The following is a 25,514-nucleotide window of genomic DNA, read 5'->3' as shown; positions in this document are numbered from 1 at the left end:
ATAGTAAAAATCCAGCTGGATTGCTGCTGGAATCAATCCAGTCACTGGACTGGATTACACACAGGAATAGTTATATTCCTGTGCATGTGCATTTCAGTGCTGGTTTACATGATTCCAGTGGCATTGCAGCACTGGTTTGATTGCTGGACTGGAATGCTATCTACTGGAATAATGAAAACCAGTCATAATATTACGAACACAAAATTTGATTTCAGCGCTGGAATGAACTTACTGGAATATCAAGACACGCGACAGCGTGTCCGCCAAGTTCGAAATTCTATCTGTATTGTATTACACGGACCAACGTGATGGGTGCATTAACATCAAATGAATCGAAATAAAGTTCGTTAAAAAAATTATCAGCACAGTTCATTGTAACAAAATGTTGAGGCTTCGACGTCAGTGGCGGGCGTCAAATGTTCCTACATTTGACGCTAGGTGGTAGCCTATGCATAGCCTATTTTCCTTTGATTTCACGTCACCCATAGCTTAATATTTTTTGACATATCGTCGATTCAGGATAAAACCGAGAGAGTTCCCTCTTTCTAGTTCACTCTGTAGTTTTACTAGTAAGGCAAAGTGAGCATGCATAGTCTTTAAGAGAAGATAAAACAATAAATTATGAATAAATTATGATCTTTCAGACATAATGTTGAAATAATGAGTCACTGCCGTTAAGTTATGTGAGCGTGACTGGGGCGGCATAAATACGAGTAGTTATTACATTACTTTAATGCATTTTAATCCCAAATCTAAATATATGACAGAAAAAAGTGACTGACTTTACTGACTGATCTATATAATCGCACAGCTCAAACTACTGAACGGATCGGGTCCAAAGGCAAGCAGATAGTTACATTATTATGACGTAGACATCCGCTAAGAAAGGATTTTCGAAAATTCAATCCGTGAGGGGGTAAAATAGGGGGTTGAAAGTGTAGTCCACGCGGACGAAGTCGCGGACATAAACTAGTTTTAAACTTTAATATTTTCTCAAATAGGTACATAATTAATAAATTAAAAAAAAAAAAAAAAATTATAATATGGGTTTTGTGTTGTTTTAATCTCTTGTTTTTCACTTTGTATAGTAACATGCAGTTATTAAAAACGTAATGGACTTCCGCATACATGCATTAGCGCATTGTTGCAAAGAATTGTAGCCACAGATATGGAGATATACAAGTACGCTAGATAAGGTGTGACAAAATGACAGTTATATTTTGTGCCGATACTTGAAAGTGCCCAACCGAGCCACATAGGAATTAAAATTACTACCTAAATAGTCTTTGTATTGAAACTGTTATGTATTGACAGAAGGATTATCACTCACATTTAGTTAGTATCCGTATAGTACCGAGTATCTACGCGCATGACGCTCACTGCTGCTATCAGCGACTAAATGGCGATAAATCAGTCAAGTTGCTTCAAAAACAGGTCGACAATAGCAAGTCCAGCGTACTTGTAATAGTACGGTCAGTGCTGGTAAATAATTGCAAAACATAAAGATTTGCAAGGTCTTTACAAATTCGATGAGATAACATTTTTTAGAAAAAAAATCAATGTAAGAATTATATAAAGCCAAAGTGTGATTCAACTTATGACAGTGACACTGATCTTGTAGTTTAAATTACATCCCAAGGTTATGAACATAAAAAATCAGTCAAGTGCGAGTCGGACCCGCACACAAAGGGTTCCGTACCATCGTACCAGAAATAACACATTTAATGTTTTTTTTTTTAATTTTCACGGTCAGCCATTTTTAATTTTTATTATTTGTTGCTATAGCGGCAATAAAAATACACATTCTGAAAAAAATTCAACTCTCTACCTATGTATTACGGTTGACGAGATACAGACCGCTGACAGATAGACGGACGGAGAGCGGAGGCTTAGTAATAGGGCCCCGTCGTTACGGAACCCTAAAAAGACAATTCAAATCCATATTCTAATATCAATAGAACAAAGAACGGTCTATTTGCTGCAACTGGATACGCCAGTGCATACTGTGGAACCATGGCCGTTGATCCACGAGTATCAAGTGTGATTGCACACAACGGGTGCTAAGGAGTGCAGTAAAATTATACTCTTGATGTCATAATATATCCGTATCTAGAGCGAGTCTTGAAATTTACATTGATACGCATAATTATGAATAAGAGATACATAAAATTATTATAATTAGCTCAATGATAAATAAATAATTGTTCCGTAGAAATGCTTTTGACACACTACAGTCGCAACACCTACACATCTAAATACTTATATGCAAAGCTGACTGACTGACTGTCCTACCAACGTACAGCTCAAAATACTGGACGGATCGGGCTGAATTTTGGATGCAGATAGCTGTTGTGACGTAGATATCCGGATAAGAAAGGATTTTCGAAAATTCAACCCCTAAGGGGGTAAAATAGGGGTTTGGAATTTGTGTAGTCCACGCGGACAAAGTCGAAAGCATAAGCTAGTTTGGTATCAGTAAAACCATGATTCTGAGCTTTACATTAGATTCGCAGACTTGCAAGGTTTTGATTAGTAACATTTTAGATTATAGAGAGAGAGCCAGCGAGAGCCAGACCTTCGTTCTTTTATAAAAGCTGGAAGTTACTCTCCGTATTGTCCCCAACACAGGGAAGAATGATCAGAGACTATGAAGATTATATTATTGTGGCTTTGAAAGATAACAGGTAAAGGTATGCATTGCCAGACACCCTTTAAAAGTGTAAAAAATTGCAAAAAAAATCGCTGAAAATGTTGTAAATTTAATTTACAAGCTATGTTTACTAGCATTGAAAATGCATTTTGCTAGCAACTGTATTGAAAAATAAAAAAGCTAGCTAGCTTATACGTACGTAGTGTAGAGCAGATTCAAAACGCCATCATTGTACCTGCAATCGTGCAAATAAATGATTTGATTTGAAAGTTACAGATGCTAAAATAGAAACGCAAAAGAGAATAAGAGTGTTTGCATTAACCTAAATATTGTTCACAAAGCTGCTGGCTGGCTCAGCCAATTTCTTAACTGGATACAGTGTATACAAGTAACACTTGCTTTAGTCAACACCTCAGAGCATCTCACCAAAGTAATCTAGTTACCTAACAAACCCTTTTGTGAGAGTCTAGTGTTCTCGTCTCGGCAAGGTCTTACGCGAAAATGCAGACTCCTGTTTGCAAGGCAAGGAATTACATACATACTTTACATGGAATTTTCAGTTTATTAAATCAGGAAAATTTCAAATCTTGCAAGCAATCTTCATTTTAACACAGGTGAGTTGCATCGAGTCTCGGCGAAATCTTTTGACAGACAGTTTTAACCTGAGGGGTCTCTCCGTCACTCGCTCCATACAAACGTAGTTGCAAAGACATATTCTAGAAACTAATATCTATGCCTGTGGTTTTCCAGATTTCTGTTAAAATATTCGGTTTCAAAGTTACGCGGTCTTAAAAATTCACATACTTACATATTTTTAGAAAAATCTAAAACACCAAAGGCACAGATATTAGTTTCTAGAATATATCTGCAAAATTTCATGGACTTTGGTTTCTGTATATTCAAATGAAATTGGAACTACGATTGTATGGAGTAAGAGACGGAGAGAACCCTGATAAAGAGATCACTAACTATTTAATGACGTGACATTGGGGCATCGGATCGCCGTGATTTGTAATCATAAGCTTTACAGGAGGCAGGCTGCACTTTATCGTTCCATTTACTTAATAACTGCAAACATCCTAAACGAGAGAAAAGATTAACTGAAACATAAAGTTGAAAAAAAAAAACCGGCCAAGTGCGAGTCAGACTCGCGCACTCAAGGTTCCGTACTCGTATATTTTTTCCAACATTTTACACGATAAATCAAAAACTAAATTCTGCATAAAAATGAATGATCTGTTTTAGAACGTAAAATAACTATACCAAGTGGTGGTATAACTATACCCCACTTGGTATACTTAGTTATTTTACTTTAAAAAATTGAAAATACTAATTATGTATTTCACGGTTTCCGGATTTTTCCTTTACTTATGTGCTTTAAGATCTACCTACCTGCAAAATTTCATAATTCTACGTCAACGGTAAGTACTTTATAGGTTTTCTTGACAGACGGACAGACAGACAACAAAGTGATCCTATAAAGGTTATGTTTTTCCTTTTCAGGTACGGAACCCTAAAAATCTGCCAATAAATTATTAAGTTGATTTAAACTACCCTACGACTCAGGCATTAATATCCATAAGGACATGCCACATTTACATAACGCATACGAAAGACACGCTTTTATAAATCACGAGCGTACATCAAGCATCGGCAAAAAGTATCACACGTGAAAGGCCCTTGAACACGCTTCCGTGGATTTAACCGAGTTTAAAAATAACAAATCGCACTCAAAAGTTTAAAAAGCAGTTTAGAAAGTTTAAGATCTCAGGCTTCTCACAAGGAATACGTAAAAATCCAACAGAACTAAAATTATATGAAAAGCTTGAATGTTATGCGAAATATACCTAACAACGAAAATCTATATTTTTCAAAAAAGTTACATGAAATAGAGATCTTTGGTATTAGTGGGAACTGGCGTCAATTCTTCTTCTTTTCTTGTTTGGTGGCTTTTTGTAGTGCCAGCAAACAAGAAAAAAAGAAAAAGAATTGACGCCATTGTCCTACTACTACTAGTACCAACGATCTCTATTTCATGTCCTATTTTGAAAAATAGATTGTATAAAAATCTCTTAACGAAGTTAAATTGAAAGGTCTAAGAATTAGTGAAATCCTTTCATTTTCAGCTAGGAACAATGTAAAAAGGATAGTACGCCTACTTCTTTCAGACATTTTTATTTTACAATTAGCGCATTTTTGAATCTGTGTAACTTACCTATTAGCATTTTCTTTTAAAAAATGATTTGTGTTAGCTAACTATCTACATTTTCTTTCAGTTAAAAGGGCCTATGAGGACTTGATTGATTTGCTTTGCAACAAAAGTTAACATACTCGGCTAGTGAATGAAATACGTTGCATTGCATGGTTTTTGTTATGGCGAATAACTGAGAGGACAGGGCGAACCAGAACAAGTATGATCTAATTTTAGATCCTCGGCTGTCCCCCGACGCGTGCCTAGCATGCCTGTCTCGAACCACACCAGAATACTTTGGAAATGTTAAATATGACCGTACATAAGTTATCCGCGTTATAATTTATTGCGAGCATCGGTCGCCGTGGACTCAAAATGGACAAAACCAGTAAGGACGGCTTTTACAAGGTATATTGCATTAAAGAAGTTGATTTGCAAGACACCTTTCATAAAGAACACTAAATGCATGATAACCCCAACATTTATATTGAACTAGCTTATATCTGCGAGTACATCTGCGTGGACGACATCAACCTCCTATTTTACCCTCTAATCTAAGGAGTTACTGAAGAGATTTTTTTTAAACCCCTTAGCGGATGTTATAATAGCTATCCGTCCAATAGTTTGAGCTTTGCGTTTATAGATCAATCGGTCAGTCAGTCAGTCAACATTTTTTTATATCTAGACTCTAAATCATCGATATAATAATAGGTACCTATATAGTATTATGAGTTTTATGCTTCTAGAAGAAATTATAAAAATATTCTCAAAATATGATTATAAACATTAAACAAAATATATTTAGTGAGTTTATATACTTAGGTTAGGTACCTAATGTATTGTAAGAAGAGGGAATCCCATAACATTATCATAGCTCATTGTCATTGTGCAAGAATTGTTTATACCTAATTCTAACATTTTACCTAATAGGTACTTGTATTATACCTATTAATATTATTCATTAAATGACTTCCTGTGAATTATCAAATTATTCAGAAATAATTTCAATAATTTTCGTATAAATTATAAGAACCTACTTATGTTCACATTCAAGCAGGTATTGTTCTCTAAACGGTTAAATTTTGAGTTACGTAAAGCTTGAATGAATGGCCTAGAAAATTAGACTGTTTCACAGAAAATGAGAATAATCTGGCCATTTAGCTCGTTTCCGTTGAGGCTCGAGCAAAAACAAATAGAGCCTATGTAATAAATAGGTATTTTATGCTGTGCGAACACGGCTCGGGTTTTGCGGGCTTTTCATTTTGAGAGGAAGTTTTAAAAGCCCGTGTTCAAATATAGTCGAAACTATTTGAACGAGAAATAGATGTCCGATAAAATTGGCAATTTCAGTCATTTTCACCTTCAACAATCTATGAGTGAGAAACTTCTATATAAATGAGTCAGGTGCAGGTAGATGTTTTGGGGTTACCATCGTATCGTATCGTAAAAGATTTTAAAAGCTGTTTCTTCAAATAAAACTTAAAGATTAAAAAACATATCTACATATTATAACACTGTCTCCCGTATAAAAATCTAAAACCCGTATTTTTGATGCTTGTAACCCGTAAATCAAGAAATGGCAGGTGGCAACTCTTGGTGGTGGATATGTAATAATTGTAGCATTCAAATTTCGGCGGCGGATCGCTGGTCCTTTAAATTATAGCATGTCTATAGCGAATCTACTGACATGTGATTTGGGACCTTGGGGTATTTCCGTATCACTATCACGACAATGTACGCTGGCGATCCACTAATGTTCCGCTTCCGATTCGAAGTGCTGATTGCTTCAAACGAGCTGTAAACTTTAAACAAGCGTCATTGCTAGACCGTGTAAAACGCGAGGAGAGATTGCGATCAATTAGTCAAATCATACGACGGTTCACGTTGAAACAGAGAGCAAGATCCCGGAACCGCCAGACCTTACTTATTTTCTGAGAAAAAAATTGTGAGAGAGAGTAATGTTTAAACGAGCTTCATCGCTACACCATGTAGAACGCGAGGAGAGATCACGATCAATTATTATCCCTAATTCGCACGAGCGTTAAAAAAGCGTTGCGTTCAAACCCGGCGTTGCGCTGAAAATACAAAGTGCCCGTTAATAAAGCGTTGACGTATGAACAGATACTTGGGAATGCATTTGTTCTATTAATTGAACGCTTTTTTAACGGACGTTTAAAAGGCCCTCGTGCGAATGAGAACCGCCAGAAAATAAGTGTAACGTCAGGCGACACTGGGATCTTGTACCAGAATGTCTGTAGCGTTTGGTCAGATTGATGAAGATAGTCGTTATTATACTTTTCCTAAAGAATGTTATGAACTACCTAAACGTGATTTATTAGACCGTAAAAAATTTTAGAGTAGGCTAAAAACGGTTATCTATAAAACTGCTCGTAACGTTTTCTGTGTTTAAAACATTATGAAGAGACAGTAATAAAACGTTTTTGTCAAGCCCGGAGGATCTTTAATTTATCGGGATAAAGAGTAGCCTATTTCACTCTCCCGGTAGGTATTTAACTATACCCGTGCAAAAAATCACGTTGATTCGTTGCTTTATTGCGACATGATTGAAGGACAAAACACCAAACACTCTTTTGTGTTAAACATATAATAGGTATGATCAACCCATTACCGGCCCACTACTGAACACGGGTCTCTTCTCAGAGTGAGAAGGATTTAGCTTCAGCCCATAGTCTGCCACGGCAGACTTCACACACCTTTGAGAACATTGAGAACTCTCAGGCATGCAGGTTTCCTCACGATGTTTTCCTTCACCCCTAAAGCAAGTAAAGTTAATAATAGGTATGGGTAGTGACAATTCCTGGTACGAATATCCACGAGGCTATTACGGAGCATGATGATAGCATGTGAATGTCGTACAATGTCGCCACTAAGCATCGACACTAACAGGATAATGATCGCTAACCGCGCTAGGTGAAGGCCACAACCCGAACATAATGGCCATTTAATTCATTATACTACACGTCGGAGTTATTTTCAGCGACTTCTTTATCTGCAAAAACAACTTAAGACGAATTGTTTTGCATGGAAAAGACCGAAGGTTCTAAAAAACTTAACCCATTCGGTGCTAACAAAATGGTTTTCAAAATTGTTGAAAGGTAGATGTACAACATGATATAATTTATAGCATAGCGCTGGGGAATAATGTAGCTATCTTGAAAAAATTCGGAATGAAATCACTAGTCCCGGAGATTACTGCCCTACATCAAAATTTACAATCATTAGCTCCTTATTATTATATTAGTGTATAGAAGATGAGGATATACATATAAAGTTATAAAGAAATAGTAATAAAATGGCGTCATAATTTAACAGGCAAAATACATAGGTAACATATTGCCACAATATTAAGAAATTCATATCATCTTATAGAATGGCATTAGGGGGCTTTAGGTCACTAGCTATCTAAAATTACAGGGGGCAAGCGACGGGTCTGCCCGCGAAATTCAAATTTTATTCGGTTTTTCGCAATTTGTAAACTAATACGACAAAGTAGGCTTATGGCATTCTAGTTGCGACACTGGCAGTATCATTTCCATGTGTTTATACAAAAATCTTTACCTTGAGATGGCCTTGCCATCCGTCATACGGTTTTATGACTGTCGGAAATTTGAAGCCTTGCTCTTAAAAACAAAAATCTCGAACGAAAAGAAATAAATTAGTTAAGATTCTGAGTAATTGTAGGAAAGGAAGTATAAAAAAACAAAAGGGCAAAATAAATTGCTCTAAAGCTAAATTGCGTTAGGGTCGGTCATAAATTAGATAAAAGTCGTAAATTTTAACTTAGAAATCTCTACAAGTGTACAAAATTGTAATCACGTGTTATGCGAGTGGTCTAGGCAAGGCAAGAGCGTGAGAAAGCAAAAGGTACGGCCCATTAAGGGATGTTCGAAATACATTTTATTTTCAGCCAATTAGCCATCAGCCAGGGTAATTCTGTGCGCAAGAGTGAACCAATCAGAAACCGAAATTTCGCTGGGTTTTTTTTCATTTCAGATCATGGGCGTGAACAAAAGATATCCGTGTGGACGTTTTAAGTCTACACTGGGGGACCGAGAGGGACATTCGATTGAGGTCTGGCTCAACGTGCAGTAGAGCCTAACAGTGAATATTAATTAAGTGTAGAAATATATTGCAATTGTATAGTTAATAATAGAAAAATTATAAATAGAATAAAATAGTGTGTATCCGGGCCAGCAGAAGCTGATATATGGTGATGTACTAATTTACATTTAATTTTAAACTAGATTATTTGAAAATCAGTTCCAAAAATCTTGAGTAAAGAATTATTTTACAAACTAAATTAGAGATGATATTATTATTTGGATATTAGGAGGTGTTACAATATTGTGTATAACTATTAGATTTGCATCCAAAATTATAGAAATGGGACATTTCTCTTTGTGGAACTAGGATTCAAATATATCTAGAATAAATAATGAATATATTATAATTTACGCATAATGTGTGTCCTTAAAATTTACTTTATTATGGAAGTAAGAATTATAGATAATATCTCTATTGATTATGTGGGCATGTGTGTATTTTAGATAAAATGGTGTACATAATATTATATAAAGCCGAAAGGGTTTTTTTGTTTGAATATTTGCTTTTCCCTTTCAATAATTAGTATGGCTTAGGAAGCAAATATTCGGCCGGGAATTAATTAATGTAATAAAGTTACTTAATTCCCAGTCTAAATAATAAATTCAGTTTCTCTTCTTTTTTTCTAAATACTCAACTGTATGAGTAAATAAACAATTATTTACCAGAAATAAATGCACTTGGGTATAACTATCATCTTTTATTTGCTATATTTAGATACATTTTCCTAGACATTTAATAATGGAGATTCAATTTGTTTGGAGGCTAGACTATCGTATTGTAATATTAACAAAGCCAAAGATACGAAGAAACCATGTATCGAACTAACTTGAGCTCCAATATTAAGATTTTCTCATATGACCTATTTACCAATCACAATTCCTATTATTAAGTAAAAATTAGGTTAGGTTTTTTTTTCAGCAGTGCACCTATTTATAATACTAGCTCTTATTCAGCATTAAATAGGGAATAAAATTGAATTAGCAGTCTAATGCAGTCTGATGGAATGACACTTGTCGTTACAATTATAGATTTGGTAGAAAAATTACTCAATAGCTAAAATAAGGTGGTGTGCTATAAACTACTAGCTACCGCGGTATAAACATCGTCTTCATCAACATGAACAGCTTTCACCGGCTCACTACTGAGCGCGGACTTCATAGAGAACTCTCGATCAAGTTTACCTTCATCATATGGTATTTTATACCATTATGTGAAATTCTCACGATGGTTTTTCCTTATACTTTTATTATCACAAAACGATTAGTACTAATATACCAAGAATGCTCTCCACTACTAAAGATAATAGGGTTGGCTGGGTTCGAATCCCAGGCTAAAGACACCTTAAAGGGACCTTGTCGAGGATACTTTCGAGTAACAGCTAAATTTCATCTACCTACTAAAATACCCTGAACGAGACAATGGAATACACGCTGCCTCCGGAGGACAGATGGCGAGGCAGGTAGGTACCTTTTTTTTATTGTGTACCGATCTTTCCCAAACAGCATTTTAGGTAACATTATCTGTTAAAACCGACGCCAGCTGAATTTGTGAATCACCGAGTTTTTGAATAGATAAAAATACTAGTTTTGCTGTACTTTGTAATTCCTTTGCTTGATATTATATGGTACATGGTTGATTGGTGACGTACCAGCAGCGAGATTCCGGCACAAAGCAAACACGTCATGTCTTTATACAGCTGGACTCTCCGAACTAATAAATTGGCCAATTTATTGACAATCAATCAAACAAATATATATATATATACAAAAATACCATGGTTTTGGGGCGAGCCCAGAGCTCACTGAAAAGAACCTAGGTTTCCGTACCTAGGCAATTGAAAACGCTTCGCAGCGAAATAGGAGAGTCCAATTGCTGTGCCCCACATAACATGGATTAAGGCTGAAGTTTCAGCGTAGGTATTTCCCCCGTGCTTGAGGAATGCCGGTTGGTCTCAAACCGATGGCCTAAATAAGGCAAATACACGTATCAACTGATTTTCCACACTAACAGGACGTTCTAAATTAGCAAATCTCTCCACTCATTATATCTATTTTGAGGAGTTGAAATTTTACATTAATTTTTTATAATTCAATCCGTGTAAACCTGTTAGCTGGTCGAGAAGTCTACGTGTTCACCCAACGTACTGTACCAATTAATTACTTGTAAATAACTCATGACTTTAAATACCTAGGTGTTTCTATAATTCAGCTGAGTTTATTTCTTATTTATCTCTTCATAATGCCTAATCTTAACCACTAGTATAGACGATCACACCGTACCATCACAGAAATTTGATGCCGAGTGACCAGGGATCTATGTACGTATTCGAAATAACGATATGACTAGATTTACATTAACATAAAAATAACACAACGTAGAAATTGTGATTGGGTATTTGAGAGAGAAAAATTTATAAACTTACATTGCTATTTATAAATTATAAGTTTTAAGGACACACTGCGTGTTGTTTTATATTTATATGTTGTACATTTACATTTATTTATGTATAGGGGGAGCAGGAGAGCAGAAATAAGCTGTATGTCTTATAAATGTAAAATTTACAGGTTTTCAGAAGATACTACAGAGATCGAGCTATTATTCTATTATTCCTTGCTTATTTCTCAGACTTAATTTTTTTTTCAAACTCTGAGAGTACATATAATCGAAGCAGACCCAAACATGTGATTGCAATTAGTATCAGTAATATATTAGTATTAAAAATACGGCTTCGCGACTTATGAAAGTTATTCAAATAAAATTTAAGTTGGCACTTGGGTAGGTAAAAGAAATAGGGTCAAATTGAAAAAAAAAAGATGTCTTCAGGTAGGAAGGGACGTAGAGCAAAGCAAGTAGGTGCGGGGCAAAGCGATGTTAGTACCGTAGAATCGAGCGAGCAAACAACGACCTTAGGGAATGCTACATTAGAGTTGATTTTGAAAAAAATCACCGAGTTCGAAGCAAAATTACAACAGTTAAATTCAAATACCGGTTCAAATGAAATCGCGAGCGTCTCTTCACACGAGTCGAACGGGATTAATGAAAATGAAAAATCTGATAGGCAGGGGTCAAATCTTGAAACCGCGAGCACAAGTACATTATCTGAGACCCGGAATTTATATGTTGTACAGCCGTCAGTAACTAAACCAAATTTCGACGGAAAACCATTCACTAACCCCATCGTTTTTCTAAAACGATTAAAGAAATATATAAGGGCGGTAAATGGATTAGATCGCGAAATAGATATAGCGTTAGGTTGCATCTCGGGGCATGCTCGGAAGGTTATGGACTTGTATTCGAAGGGCTGGACTACGTTCGCTGACTTCGAGATTGATTTTAGACGAAATTATTGGACCGAACAAATTCAGGAATCTATAAGATATAAATTGATTAATGCGGTATATTCAAGCGATTCGGGAATGTCGATGTCCGAACATTTTGCTGAGCAAGCAGAATCAATGCAGTCATTAACTATTGCGTTTAGTGAGAGAGATTTGGTCAATTCTATTATGCGACATTATGCTATAGATATACAGCGATTATGGTTTACTAGAACAGAAGAAGTTAACATCATGAACGGAGCGAAATTTCTTCGAAACATAGAGCAAAATATTGTTGAAAAACCTAGGCAAATTACGAGAGGTACTGTTAGTAATAATTACAGAGGTAGACGATACAATGAGTCATCATCGAGACGACCTATTGTAGCAACAATGTCAACAAGAAGTTGGAGAGCTAGGGGAAATTCGACGAGGGGACGCGGCTAGCGTGGTCGATTAGGTTCTAGGGTTAACTTTAACAGGCCTACGGTATCCGAATCTAAACAAATTAGGCCGGCTATCACGTTCGTGAAAGAGGGCGAGAATCTTACTGTGTCTAAGAATGTGGGGGAGGGTTCATCAAAAAACTAGAATGCCCAACACAAACGAGGTCAAGTCAGTTAGTCTTGTGTGGCACGGGCGTCAGAAAGACCTCAGATCACGAAGGGACAGGTGTAGTCTATAGAATCTTAATTAATAGTGGATGGAAGCCAGGACAGAGTTTGGGGACCGGAGATAAGGGACTTAAACGGTTATTAAGAGGCGGCGTTGATTATAACGAGTATAGTAGTCAATTTGAAATTAGGAGTATAGGAATCTTATTGGAAAACCAGTTTGAAAATGTAACAGAGTGTAATGAGTTAGGCGTGACTTGTGAAACTTGTATGAGGAGAGGTTTGAATGTGTACACAATGTATCATGAATTAGATGAACAAACCGATGTGAGTGTTGATTATTCTTTACCTAGGTTACCTGAAGTATGTGTTAGACTGTATGGAAGAAGTATGAGTGCACTCATAGATACGGGAAGTCAGATTAGTGGAATAACTAGGGAATTGTACGACTCTATTCTAAGAGAACATGGGACATTGCCAGAGATCGCTATTCCAGCAATTCAAATACAAGGCGCGTTTGGATCGCGAAGTGAAAGCACGAATCGGTTAGTGCTAATAGAGTTTCAGTTAGGTAGTACTTTAGTTGAAGCACCTGTACTAGTTATGCGACGTCTTCCTAGGTCATTGATACTAGGATACGATTGGTTAGAGCGGGTAAAAGGAATAGTGAACTGTAATGGTGAACACACTTTGACTATTGAACATATGGGCGTTAGGTCTTGTGTTAGGCTGAATTCGGACTGCAAAATCGAAAGGTTAGGGGGAGAGACGAACGCAGCCACGATTAATTTAATATTAAATCAAAACTCTAGGCCAGTGGAACAAAGTGTATCAGACATGAATTTAGATAATGAGAAATTTAAGGGATTAAAATTAGATGACGCGAACTTAAGTAATGAACAAAAGGAATTATTACTACCTGTGTTAAACAAACACTGTAAGGTATTTACGGAAGGTTTAGGTTTGACAAACAAGTACGAACACGTTATTGAGCTATTAGACGAAACACCTTTTGTAAAACACAGTTATCCGGTACCTTTGGCGTATAGAGAACAGGTAAAAACCGAATTAGAAGAGTTAGAAAAACTAGGCGTGATCAGACAGGAAGCGACTCCTTACTGTAGTCCTCTCACTTTCACTAAGAAGCGAGATGGGTCAATAAGACTCTTATTGGACGCACGAGAGTTGAATAAGAAAATGGTAGGTGACGCGGGCGCGCCTCCACTCACATCTGAGATTTTACAATCCTTTCATGGAGTAAATTATATCAGTTTAATTGATTTGAATAATGCCTATTTTCAAATACCTTTGCATAAAGATTCTAGGAAGTATACTGGGTTCTCGTTCATGGGGAAGACGTATACTTATAATGTTTTACCTCAAGGATTAAAGACTTCTGTAGCAGGGTTTTCGAGAGCAATGGATTATATCCTAGTAGGAGTACGAGAGTTTTGCGTAAACTATTTAGACGACATAGTCATATTCACTACGGGGGACATAAAGTTACACTTAGAACATTTAGATCGAGTGTTAGATAAATTAGAAACCGCAGGTTTAACTGGAAGGTTAGAGAAGTGTCGGTTCTTATGTGTAGAGGTAAAGTTGTTAGGACACATAGTAAATACTAACGGGGTACGTATGGATCCTGAACGGGTTAAAGCCATATTAGACTTCCCTATACCTCGGACTATAAAACAATTACGAGGATTTCTGGGATTAATAAATTATTTCAGAAGATTTATTTCAAAATATAGCGAAGAGGTTAAACCACTGTGTGACCTATTAAAACAAAATACGAAATGGTCATGGACAGAGGAAATTAACGATTGTTTTGAAAGGGTCAAGAAATTGTTTATAGACACTATACTTCTTGTACACCCAGATCCTAAGGGAACTTATTATTTACAAACCGATAGCAGTAATTTGGGGGTTTCGGGTTATGTCTATCAATTGAATGAAGCTGGTGAAGAACAAATATTAGGGTTCTGTAGTAAAGCATTGACAGAGACAGAACGCAAATGGACAGTTACTGAACAAGAACTATGGGCCATCATTTTCAGTTTGTCAAAGTTTGAAACATATTTGAGAGGAGCGAATTTAGTCATTAGGACTGATCATAAAAGTCTGATTTTCTTGCAGACGTGCAAACTATTGAGCGCTAGGATGATACGTTGGGTACATTATATAGGGCGATTTAATTACACAGTCGAACATGTGAAAGGTAAACTAAACATTGTAGCAGACGTATTGTCTCGACACTTAAAGGGGACCACTGATGTATTAACTAACAAGGCCACGGGGCCTGAAATGAATCTATTTAAAACATCATTAGGACGATTAGTGCGGGAGCGATGGAGAGAGATAGGTAGTTATCAAAGTCGCGACAAGACTGTTAGTGAGATAATTAGACGCGTGCAAACAGCAGACACTTCTGAATCAAAGTACTACGTGCTTAAAGAAGGGATTCTTTATAGAAGAGACATAAAAGGGGATATCTTAAGGTTATATGTTCCCGAGAACATACTAAGGGATTTGATAGTTAGCATACATGAAGAAGTAGGTCATTTCGGGCGATACAAGGTTTATGCTCTGATGAAACGTCAATATTATTTCCCAAATATGTCTCGTATAATAGGTCGTGTTGTAAGAGCTTGCGAGGCATGTCAAAAGTCAAAGCATGCTTTGGAAACGCACACGGGGCCGATAAAACTGTAATAGCGAAGGAAATAGGGGAGAGAGTTTTTTGCGATATTTTTGGACCTTTACCGGCAGGACGATTTGGTTTTAAATACATATTCGTAATGCAAGATGCTTATAGTAAGTTAATCAGACTATACCCACTACGCCAGGCTAGTGGGAAGGCTACTTTAACTTGTGTAAAAAAGTTTCATAAGCAGGTCACAATTAAGACATTATGTTCAGACAGAGGCGCGAATTTTACTTCAAAAGTTTTCGAGTTAGGTATTCGCCAACTAGGTATCGAATTAACGCACACATCTGTTAGAAATCCGCGGCCAAATTCGACAGAGAGGGTTAATAAAGAGTTAGGTAGATTATTCAGGACGTATTGCGACAAATCACATCGTTCATGGGTAGATCTATTATCGGATATAGAAGATTGTTACAATCAGGTAATACATACTACAACGGGATATTCGCCAAACGAGATTATATATGGAAAACGTACTCTGCTATCGACTGATTTCAACACTGACTCATCGGTGAGGGCAGACTTACAGGGTGAATCGTTAGAACAGATTCGACAGCAGGCACGACAAAACATGGATAAGGCGGCCGAAAGTAGACAATTACATTATAACAAAAATCATAAGTTAATACAATTCGAAATCGGAGATTTAGTGAAACTTAAGACTTTTACGAAGTCAGATGCGGATAAAAAGTTGACAAAAAAATTCATGCGCTTATATGAAGGACCGTACATAATAGGGGCAGTTCCATATAATAATGTATATACATTAATAGACGTTCATACTGGTAAAGTTAAGGGTAACTACAATGCCATTCATTTGTTTAGGTACTATGTAGATAAATAGAAAGATAGGTAAAACTAGAGTATTAAAAGGGACAGAAAACAGGTAGTTTGGGGTACACTAAACAAAGAGATACCTGAGTTAAATAGCTATGGTCATGCCCGAGGGTATAATAGATAGGCGTAGGAGGTCTGATACTAGCGTTCTAATACAGATAAGGGGAAAAATAGATTTCGAAACGACTAGCACAGCTGCAGGGACAAAAGGAGCTACGTGTATTAAAAATCTATTTTGGGGGAGCGTGAGATGGCCTTGCCATCCGTCATACGGTTTTATGACTGTCGGAAATTTGAAGCCTTGCTCTTAAAAACAAAAATCTCGAACGAAAAGAAATAAATTAGTTAAGATTCTGAGTAATTGTAGGAAAGGAAGTATAAAAAAACAAAAGGGCAAAATAAATTGCTCTAAAGCTAAATTGCGTTAGGGTCGGTCATAAATTAGATAAAAGTCGTAAATTTTAACTTAGAAATCTCTACAAGTGTACAAAATTGTAATCACGTGTTATGCGAGTGGTCTAGGCAAGGCAAGAGCGTGAGAAAGCAAAAGGTACGGCCCATTAAGGGATGTTCGAAATACATTTTATTTTCAGCCAATTAGCCATCAGCCAGGGTAATTCTGTGCGCAAGAGTGAACCAATCAGAAACCGAAATTTCGCTGGGTTTTTTTTCATTTCAGATCATGGGCGTGAACAAAAGATATCCGTGTGGACGTTTTAAGTCTACACTGGGGGACCGAGAGGGACATTCGATTGAGGTCTGGCTCAACGTGCAGTAGAGCCTAACAGTGAATATTAATTAAGTGTAGAAATATATTGCAATTGTATAGTTAATAATAGAAAAATTATAAATAGAATAAAATAGTGTGTATCCGGGCCAGCAGAAGCTGATATATGGTGATGTACTAATTTACATTTAATTTTAAACTAGATTATTTGAAAATCAGTTCCAAAAATCTTGAGTAAAGAATTATTTTACAAACTAAATTAGAGATGATATTATTATTTGGATATTAGGAGGTGTTACAATATTGTGTATAACTATTAGATTTGCATCCAAAATTATAGAAATGGGACATTTCTCTTTGTGGAACTAGGATTCAAATATATCTAGAATAAATAATGAATATATTATAATTTACGCATAATGTGTGTCCTTAAAATTTACTTTATTATGGAAGTAAGAATTATAGATAATATCTCTATTGATTATGTGGGCATGTGTGTATTTTAGATAAAATGGTGTACATAATATTATATAAAGCCGAAAGGGTTTTTTTGTTTGAATATTTGCTTTTCCCTTTCAATAATTAGTATGGCTTAGGAAGCAAATATTCGGCCGGGAATTAATTAATGTAATAAAGTTACTTAATTCCCAGTCTAAATAATAAATTCAGTTTCTCTTCTTTTTTTCTAAATACTCAACTGTATGAGTAAATAAACAATTATTTACCAGAAATAAATGCACTTGGGTATAACTATCATCTTTTATTTGCTATATTTAGATACATTTTCCTAGACATTTAATAATGGAGATTCAATTTGTTTGGAGGCTAGACTATCGTATTGTAATATTAACAAAGCCAAAGATACGAAGAAACCATGTATCGAACTAACTTGAGCTCCAATATTAAGATTTTCTCATATGACCTATTTACCAATCACAATTCCTATTATTAAGTAAAAATTAGGTTAGGTTTTTTTTTCAGCAGTGCACCTATTTATAATACTAGCTCTTATTCAGCATTAAATAGGGAATAAAATTGAATTAGCAGTCTAATGCAGTCTGATGGAATGACACTTGTCGTTACAATTATAGATTTGGTAGAAAAATTACTCAATAGCTAAAATAAGGTGGTGTGCTATAAACTACTAGCTACCGCGGTATAAACATCGTCTTCATCAACATGAACAGCTTTCACCGGCTCACTACTGAGCGCGGACTTCATAGAGAACTCTCGATCAAGTTTACCTTCATCATATGGTATTTTATACCATTATGTGAAATTCTCACGATGGTTTTTCCTTATACTTTTATTATCACAAAACGATTAGTACTAATATACCAAGAATGCTCTCCACTACTAAAGATAATAGGGTTGGCTGGGTTCGAATCCCAGGCTAAAGACACCTTAAAGGGACCTTGTCGAGGATACTTTCGAGTAACAGCTAAATTTCATCTACCTACTAAAATACCCTGAACGAGACAATGGAATACACGCTGCCTCCGGAGGACAGATGGCGAGGCAGGTAGGTACCTTTTTTTTATTGTGTACCGATCTTTCCCAAACAGCATTTTAGGTAACATTATCTGTTAAAACCGACGCCAGCTGAATTTGTGAATCACCGAGTTTTTGAATAGATAAAAATACTAGTTTTGCTGTACTTTGTAATTCCTTTGCTTGATATTATATGGTACATGGTTGATTGGTGACGTACCAGCAGCGAGATTCCGGCACAAAGCAAACACGTCATGTCTTTATACAGCTGGACTCTCCGAACTAATAAATTGGCCAATTTATTGACAATCAATCAAACAAATATATATATATATACAAAAATACCATGGTTTTGGGGCGAGCCCAGAGCTCACTGAAAAGAACCTAGGTTTCCGTACCTAGGCAATTGAAAACGCTTCGCAGCGAAATAGGAGAGTCCAATTGCTGTGCCCCACATAACATGGATTAAGGCTGAAGTTTCAGCGTAGGTATTTCCCCCGTGCTTGAGGAATGCCGGTTGGTCTCAAACCGATGGCCTAAATAAGGCAAATACACGTATCAACTGATTTTCCACACTAACAGGACGTTCTAAATTAGCAAATCTCTCCACTCATTATATCTATTTTGAGGAGTTGAAATTTTACATTAATTTTTTATAATTCAATCCGTGTAAACCTGTTAGCTGGTCGAGAAGTCTACGTGTTCACCCAACGTACTGTACCAATTAATTACTTGTAAATAACTCATGACTTTAAATACCTAGGTGTTTCTATAATTCAGCTGAGTTTATTTCTTATTTATCTCTTCATAATGCCTAATCTTAACCACTAGTATAGACGATCACACCGTACCATCACAACCTGATAAGGTCCAGTTTAAGAAATTAGCTCTAGTATCGACTAATTTGTGAGTTACAGTCAATACTAGAGCTAATTTCTTAAACTGGATCCTTTCAAGTAAAGATTTTTATATAAATAGGTGGGGATGATACTGTTATTGTCACAAATAGAATGCCATAATCAACCAAAGCCAACTTTGTCGTATTAGTTCACAAATTGCGAAAAACCAAATAAAATTTGAATTTCGCGGGCAGACCCGTCGCATTAAAAACGATAAGCCATAGTTTATATTTCCACATTTAATAATAACGGCACGGTTACGCAACAAAAACAGGAAAACGATCACTGTATAATAAACCCGCGATATGTATGAAAAATATACGTTACAGTTTTTTTAAGCTTGATAAGAATATTAGAATTCGGCACTGTTACCCATTTAAGTTAACAATAACTCAGAGACCATTTTAAGGTTATTTTTATGAACGACATACTATAGTCATAGATATGTATATAGTCCTCTCTGAGTAGTGGCTTTTAAGTAACTTAAATTATAAAGCTTTGTAGACTAAGCTTTAAAGTTCAGATGGTTTTAATCCAGTCTCAACCCTGATAACCATTTTTTGGTGAACGCTTGTACTGTGTCTACTATGACTTCGAATTTATTTAATTTGATAAAATATTTCATAGCATATCTATCTTTTCATTAAAAAAAATGCGTCTTCCCCGCGATCATATCGATGCAGTCTGTGATGCTACGCTACGCTTAAGGTATTTGTCACACACAAGCGTCCGTAATTTGTCTTCACTTTTAAAATACAATTTGTATGAGCTTTGCCCCTCTGAAATTTTATAATATCTCTGCCGACTGCCGAGTCTATAGAATTCTCTTTGACGCATAAGAATTCAGTAAGAATTTAATGACTTATTACGTGTATAGAATAAATTCAGCGAGAAGGAAGCGAGCGCACAACGATTAACGGTTAAAACTCAAAATGGGCACGCGGCTCGACGCGTCAGCTGCGCGTGCACATGTTTTTGGTCTGCACACGTGTGTATCTTTGTATACTTTGGTGTTCGGTGAGATAGGGCACGAATAGAGTAGCTGCTATTATGATAATCTTTACTTTAAAATTGATGTTTAGATTAAGTAACTAAGAATATAGAGCAAAAATTTATTTTCAGTTATCTTTGTGGCTTCGATATCCAAATTAAGTAAACGTTTTTTTATACATGTAATTTAAGGATTAAAGAACTGGATGATATAATCCATTTCATTTTGGCGTTAATAAAAGCGGAGAGATGTGCAAGGTCTGACACTCTATTTATATTTTTAACTTGCTTATGCCCGCGACTTTCAGCCCGATCCGTCTACTAACAAGACGGATCGGGCTGAAACGCACAGCTCAAACTACCTACAGTCCGTCAGTCACCTTTTCCTTTTACATATTTAGATTTAGATAATATACCTACATACCCTTACATACCCGCGACTTTGAGTGCGTGATAATTTTCGAATCATTAGATATTCAGAGATTACCTTAAATGCAAACTAACCAGTTGACAAAGTTTACCTCTTTATAATATTACCTAGTATATAAATTCAGAAGCCAAGATATCATACCGCATAAAATACCTCCAGGGCATGTAGATGCTATTGCAACGAAACTTTAATGAAACAATCAGCGCAGTGTCTCTTGTATCTCGTCCGAATTAAAACTACCGCAGTGAATTAATTTAAATGTCCGATGAATTTCGGTTTAATTATCGGTAAATTTCACTCGAAATTGCATTGCCACATTCATGGAAGTACGGCTGTAGTGATAATTAAGAGTGATTTCAATTTATAATTTTATTTAAATCTTACCAGACCAGATACAATTATGTTAGTGAACACCCAAATATGGGCTAGTTTAGAAGGGATCGTTAGCTTAGCTGCTTGGTAAATAAATTTAAATCACAGAATAAAATTTAAACTACACGCCATTCTCTACATACTCTGCGTCTGTCTGCCTAATAGCAAAAGTGGTAAACTGATATTTTTTATAAAAAAATCTTTAATAAATGACATGTATTTTTGAAAATTTCTCTGTCATCGTAATCAATTCATCGCCAGCCTACTACTGAACACAGGTCTCCTTTCAGAATGAGAAGGGTTTATGCCACAGTTCGCCACGCTGCCATATGCGGAATGGCATTGGATCTCTAGGTACATCACATTTAATTAAAACCGCCCGTACGAAGCCGGGCGAATAAGCTATTCTTGAAAATAAAAAAGTGGATAACCACAAAGAAAAATCTTCCAAGACATTACGGCGCCGAATGCTTTTAGTTAGATTAATAAAAGAAGCAGCTTATCTTATTAAATACTTAGTACTAATGGATAACGCACTCTAAATCCTAAGTACGTCTAATATGAACGGTATAGTTTTAATTATAGTGACCATTGACCAACATACCCATAATAGTAAGTAGTAACCAACCATTAAATTAATGGGCTATCAATTATTATCTAACAGTTTAATCGATGACTAATTGAATCATGATTTTATGCAACACGACACTATGCCAAGTAATACAATGGATAGAAGTGATACGGTAGCAATAAAGGTATCGATTTATTGTGATCGAATCGATTTAACTGCGCGCATTACGGATATCCTTTCTCATCTTATCGAGATGGTGGCGATATAGCGACGGTATTATTCAAACCATTACCTACTTACGAGTTTATCAGTAACACGCTCAGTTTCGATCTATCTTTCTGTTCTCTTTAGTCTAATGGCTTTCATAAGAAATCTCAGAGTAACTAAGCAGGCGATGGAGATAGGTATGTGTGGAGTTTTGAAATCAGAAATGAGGAAATCCGTAAGAGAACCAAAGTAACCGAAATGGCACCAACCGGGTCATCGTGAACGCGAATCTTAAGTGGGCAGAGCACATAGTCCGAAAAACCGATAGACGTTGGGGTCCCAAGGTACTCGAATGGCGACCTCGCACCTGAAAGCGCAACGTTAGAAGACCCTCACTAGATAGATAGATAGATAGAAACTCTTTATTGCACACAAAAACACATATAAGGATAACAACACAGTAAGAAGAAAACAGAAAAAAAAAACAATTGTGTGCAAAGGCGGCCTTATTGCTTGGAGCAATCTCTACCAGGCACTACCTCACTAGGTTGACAGATGACATCAAATATTTACAGGGATCCCCTGGATTGAGACGGCAGCGCAAGACCGTGGCGTGTCGAACACCTATAAAAGATGTTCAGCAGTGGACATTATCGGTTGATAATGATGTTGAAGATGATGAATGGCTTCAGGTTCGATTTGTGTCAGTATTTTTAACCCCCGACCCAAAAAGAGGGGTGTTATAAGTTTGACGTGTGTATCTGTGTATCTGTGTATCTGTCTGTGGCATCGTAGCGCCTAAACGAATGAACCGATTTTAATTTACTTTTTTTTGTTTGAAAGGTGGCTCGATCGAGAGTGTTCTTAGCTATAATCCAAAAAAATTGGTTCAGCCGTTTAAGAGTTATCAGCTCTTTTCTAGTTTTCTTGTAGAAAAGAAGGTTAGATAACCGTTAGGTTCTTAATATTATGTCAATTGACAAATTTATGTCAAGCTGTCAAGATGCCTTCACTTGTCGGGGGTGTTATAAATTTTTAATTTACACTTGTTTATTATAACCAGCTCATTGATTGAATCACGTGTCCGCGACAGGTCCCCTAAATAGAAAACATCGTGAATCATTGGACAGTTCGATAGAGGCGACTCAATTGTGGCAGAGTTCCTGAGTTCGTTGCACCTCGATTGTTTTGCACAGACGCCGTCTGCATACTTTATTCTTATTTTTTATTCTTGCTTTTTCTCTGATGTTCAAGCATCGGGAAATTTAAATGCGTAAGCTTACAAGTCTCTGCAGCCGTATTGATAATTACCGCATTGCTTGCCAGTCAACCGTGGTCCGTAATGTTTTGTTCGCATTACAATAAAATTATTCATGTATTGATTTCAGAGTTATATTGTGAACTTTTAATGTCTCCTGCCGTTTGATTAGTAAGTACGCTTCTTTAAACTTAAATTAAAGTACGCAATCGCAATTTGCAAAGCTGCTAGGTTTACCTACTGAATCAGAATTCAATGTTCGTGATTATTAGATACACAGTTACCATGTCGAACTAAAATCATTGACCCAAAATCAAGCACAATACGTTGGAACAAGCGTAGAATTCAGTTGGACATTCGTAAATCTATTCACAGAGTATTCACAAAGACTCAAAGTGCTATGGATTGATAAATGGCGGTAACCTATCAAGGCGCGTCCGAAATGAGTCCCAAGAGAATAGCGCAAAGGTCGCGTAACAATGACCCAAATCGGGTGACTTTTTGCAACACCATGGAAGGCGCGACAATCCGGCGCCATACGGTCGCATTTACGCTATAATTTTGGGCCTATTTTAAAATACCATAGTAGCAAATATCTTCTATAAACATTAAATAAAAGGATGTTGAATCAAAAAATCTAGTATACAGTCAAAACCTAAAGAAATTGGTTAACTAAACTATGCCCAATTTTCAGCTACATCAAGCTTCCTTTGCTTCACCTTATTTGTGTCAAATTCTGAACTTCTAAAAATGCTATTACATATCTTCAATGATATTTGTTATATTTAAGATGCTCGAGCCACATTTAACAAAATGATGCTAACAAGTAACTAAGAAAGTACTTTCTTTGTTTTCACGCTTTGGCTTTGCTCATAGATTCCTCATATTTCCTAACACATTAGGATCTTACATACTTGGTTTCTTATTGTCCTAAACACTTGATAGTTTGCGATATTCGATATTCTCAAGTAGGTAATGCGGTTCACATTGTGACAACGGCGCCGGACCGTCGCGACTGCGGTGTTGCTTAAACTAGCCCCGCGAGATTTGGATTATTTCTACTTGATTATTTATCAGTAGATTGCTGCAAGTCTGCATAACAAGTTAACATGCGCGGATTATTGCACATTTCGCATTCGCTAACGTATGCCTTTAGCACAGAGTAGGTAAGTATGTTTATTACCTATCAAAGGTTCGACGAAGCCTTAGATAGAGCAATCGCGCGATAACTGGTAACGAGCGTCCCGGGATCGCCATAATAATACCTGGACAATTATTGGCGTCGGACTACTGTGTCTCCTTATACTGTGCCTTTAATTTAGCACATCGACACATTCGCACGCGGTATCGAAACGACACGGGGCGATCCACAAGCGGATTTTACACCATTGGTTATGCTGATGATCTCACCATCTTAATCAGTGGAAAACTAGAGAACACATTATATGAAGTCATGCAACGGGCATTGCGCGTAATCGAAAGATGGTGCAATGAAAATGAACTCACCGTAAATCCAAAGAAAACAGAGATGATTCTGTTTACCAACAAAAGGAAAATAGAGCTAACCAAACCACCAACTCTGTTCAACACAAGCCTCAAACTGTCAACTGAGGTAAAATACCTTGGTGTGACTCTGGACAGCAAGCTCAGCTGGAAAAGGCATACAGAAGATAAAATTAATAAATCGCTTACGATACTAAACCAATGTAAACGCATGCTGGGGAAAAAATGGGGGCTTAAACCAAAGATAATAAAGTGGTTATACCTAGCGGTAGTAAGAAGCTCATTAACATACGCCGCTTTGATATGGTGGCCGAGAACTCTTCTTACGACCGCCCAGCAAGAACTACAGAAATTTCAACGACAAGCATGCCTCGCCATTACAGGCTGCATGAGTACCACACCAACAACAGCACTTGAAATCATACTGGGGATCCCGCCCCTACACTTACAAATCAGAGAAGAAGCAACGCTCGCAGCCTTGAGACTGAAAACCTCAGGTCTATGGAAAGAACAGAACACAAGGCACACTAAAATTCTAGTGCAAAGCATAACCAAAGAACCACGCCTGGAGTGGAAATGTGACAGAACCAGGAAACAACACATACTGGACATACCATACAAA

General features: G+C 36.6%; 1 protein-coding gene across 4 annotated transcripts in view; it reads right to left on the bottom strand.

The window, feature by feature from the left end:
* The window catches only part of LOC123880936, an 85,669-nt gene that overhangs the window by 34,637 nt on the left and 25,518 nt on the right, over positions 1 to 25,514 (bottom strand). For 2 of the 4 annotated variants that reach the window (XM_045929369.1, XM_045929370.1), the window contains exon 2: positions 2,850 to 2,885. The exons of the other annotated variants lie outside the window; for them this stretch is intronic. The gene's annotated coding sequence lies outside the window, so the exon portion shown is untranslated. The remainder of the gene's footprint in view (positions 1 to 2,849; positions 2,886 to 25,514) is intronic. 4 annotated transcript variants of the gene reach the window in all.

The sequence above is a fragment of the Maniola jurtina genome, chromosome 3 (genome assembly GCF_905333055.1).
Source record: "Maniola jurtina chromosome 3, ilManJurt1.1, whole genome shotgun sequence".
Taxonomy (NCBI): Eukaryota; Metazoa; Arthropoda; class Insecta; order Lepidoptera; family Nymphalidae; genus Maniola; species Maniola jurtina.
Note: the sequence above shows the minus strand (reverse complement) of the source record. Positions and strands in the feature narration are given on the sequence as shown.